At 36.7% G+C, this 3083-nt stretch overlaps 1 long non-coding RNA gene across 1 annotated transcript in view; it reads left to right on the top strand.

The window, feature by feature from the left end:
• The first annotated feature begins 483 nt into the window (after positions 1 to 483).
• The window catches only part of LOC118762929, an 18507-nt gene continuing 15907 nt past the window's right edge, over positions 484 to 3083 (top strand). Inside the window, exon 1 of the long non-coding RNA XR_004998681.1 lies at positions 484 to 613. This is a non-coding gene — a long non-coding RNA (uncharacterized LOC118762929). The remainder of the gene's footprint in view (positions 614 to 3083) is intronic.

Here is a 3083-nt window from a genome sequence, read left to right as displayed (position 1 = left end):
TATATATGGAGAGAGAGAGAGAGAGAGAGAGAGAGGAGAGAGAGAGCCGAATGCTCGCAAGCACCCACATATTATACATATACATGCCTGTGTATATCTGTGTGTGTATGCATGTGTGGATTTAATTCACAGTGTATGAACTGCAATACAGGATATAATATATCTTTCTTCCATGATCCAGTGCGATAATCTGTTAGTGGAATAGGTCTTTGGTCAGTATGATAACCGTTAATACAAACACACAACCATCTCTATAGATTTTAAAAGCTCTTGGAACCCAAACTGTTCATAAAATCATGAAATATCTCATACCTATAATAATACTAGGGTCTCAGATTCAATTCTACTGGAGCTTTCTTTATCAGGGAAAATGAAAAGGAAACCTTTAATGCCTTACGCAGTAAGCGCGTACAATGTATTTCAACGTTATATTTTCTTTTATTAACGACCTATTGATAACATCTAATCGCTTTTTCGTTTCACTTCTGTTTCATAGGTACGAGCCGTATTCAAAAATGAAAGGAAGAAGAAAAATCTCGCCATGCATGGCTATGATTATTCTGACGAACAATCTCTGGACTCTCTTGAATCATACAGCGCCATTTTAGAAAAGGTAAAAGGCTTATCTTTTGAATCCATTCTATAACAGTTCATTCAGACCTAGAAAAGATTTACTTCGGTGACTTTCTGTTTTTCATTTTTCATCCTTATCGGTGTTTCATCGATAAGGTAACAAGATAACCATCAACAGCCTTGTTAACTCACAAATGAAAAATATTTATCCCCCAATGCGTTGTTAAGTACTCATTCTTACTATTCGATATTAGCGTGTATGTATATATATATATATATATATATATATATATATATATATATATGATATCTCTCTCTATATAAACGGCAGTTTGTCTGTGCGTGTTTCTGTGTGTCTGTTTGCTTGTACCCTCACCCTGACCACGGCTTTCAACCGATTCTGATGAAACTTGACACACACATAGCCCAATGTCATAATTCAAAACTAACGCAGCGAAAATTTTGCAAAGTTCCCCCAGTTCTGAAAAAAATCGATAAATTCGACATGGGGTCGAGAATCAGAAACACAAACCGCAAACTGTCTAGGGGACGCAACTCCACCTTTTTTAACTAAAAAAAAATTTACCATCATTTTTTCCATTTTTTGGCTATAATTCTCTAAAAATGCTTTATAGTTATTTCCCTTAGAAACCTGAGCAACGCCGGGCGATACTGCTAGTATATTATAATATATGATACATATTATATTCACTCGATTTCGAACCCTTTTACATATTGCATACATATGCCTGCAACAGGTTTCTTAGTTTTTCTATGAGAGGCCCTCAAACGACTGCTAAACCTGATTTCGATTTCCAAGTTTTTATTTTCGTTTTTTTTTCTGATAAGATATGCAGCACATAATTTGATCAAGAATCGGGCTATTAGCAATTGCGCAGTGGCATATTTGTCCCAAACAGAATTTCAGACCAGCAGCAGATGGACACAGACAGCTTCGGACATAAAAACAGAAGTTCCATTGGAGTTTCATGCATTTAAGCATCTCGAATTAATCTATTCATATGCTATCTTTCCTTCTAAACGTCTTATAAAATAGCGTGATTCTTATGAATGCCTTGTGGTTCCAAACTTTTCAATATTTACATTGTGTCGCACACTCCATCGTCCTTTTTTTGTCTCAAGCATACTGCACTCAGTTCGTAATCTTTACACGTTTCTAATAACGTATCTAAATTTTTCGATTTTCTACATCTGTTTCTGATTTGAAGTTCGTGCCTATAAAATTGCGGTTGTCAACCGCAGTTCCAGGGCTGCATGCGGCCCTCAAGCAGCCTTCCGGCAAACCCCGACAGTCTTTCCTCCATAAGTACAGGTGATGGACTAAATAATAGAAACACCATAAAATTTCAAACAAATTTATTTCAATACAGAGTAGAACCGCCTTTGGCAGTAATTACAGCTGGAATTCTACGTGGTATGGACTCGTACAAAGTTTTAATTGTTTCCAAAGGGATTTTTGTTCATTCTTCACCTAAAAAGTCTCCAGTTCTTGTAGTGATGATAGTGGAGGATATCGACTCCTTACTTGTTTTTTTGTTCCTCGTGCCATTCAGTAACAACTTTAGCTGCATGAATTAGTGAATTATCATCCTGAAAGATTGTGCTTCCCTCCGGAAACAGTCCTGCAAACATAGGATGAATTTGATCAGATAAAATGCTTAAATAGTCTTCACTATTAATTCTGCCATTAAGAGAAACCATTGGACCAGCGGATTCCCAAGATATAGCCCCCACCCCAGATCATCACAGATCCTCGTCCATGTTTAACAGAGGGAAGAAGACAGTCTAGGATAAATGCTTCTTTTGGATCTCTCCACACGTATACTCGGCCGGTGGTCGGAAATAAGGTAAAGGATGGCTCGTCCAAGAAACTAACATTCTTCCACTGTTCTAATGAGCAATTCTGTAGGCTTTTACTCCACTCTAAACGCTTTGCAACGTTTGTTTTTGAAAGTAGTGGTTTTCTGATTGCAGCTCTCTCGTAAAATCTGGCTTTGTGCAACTTTTGGCGAACAGTTTTTGTGGAAACTAGGTTCTCGAGGTGGTCATTAAGCTCTGCAGTAATTTTGGAAACTGTACTTTTATGATCCTTTCTAAAAAGTCGAGTAAGAGTCCGGTGGTCCCTATCTGAGAGTTTTAATTTTCTTCCGGAGTGTTATTTCGATGAAGAGGTTTTTCCCTCTTTCTCAAAGGCTGTCATTACTTTCGAGACCGTACTTCTTGATACACCAAATATTTCAGCTGTTTTCGTTACGCTAGCGCCTGCCATACAAGCACCAACAATTTGACCACTTTGGAAGCTCGATAGATCTGTCATTTTAATGAATTTAAATTACCTTTTTCTGATGATATCTGAAAAGAAACAGCAATTTTAGCAAAACATATTAAGCAAGTCTAATAATAAATTTAAAAAAAACAACATAAAAATAAACACGCTTTTGACGGTTTTATAGATATTTCAAAAATATAATGCTATGATGCTAAGTGTT

The sequence above is a fragment of the Octopus sinensis genome, linkage group LG4 (genome assembly GCF_006345805.1).
Source record: "Octopus sinensis linkage group LG4, ASM634580v1, whole genome shotgun sequence".
Classification (NCBI taxonomy): domain Eukaryota; kingdom Metazoa; phylum Mollusca; class Cephalopoda; order Octopoda; family Octopodidae; genus Octopus; species Octopus sinensis.
This window is presented reverse-complemented; position numbering and strand designations above follow the sequence as displayed.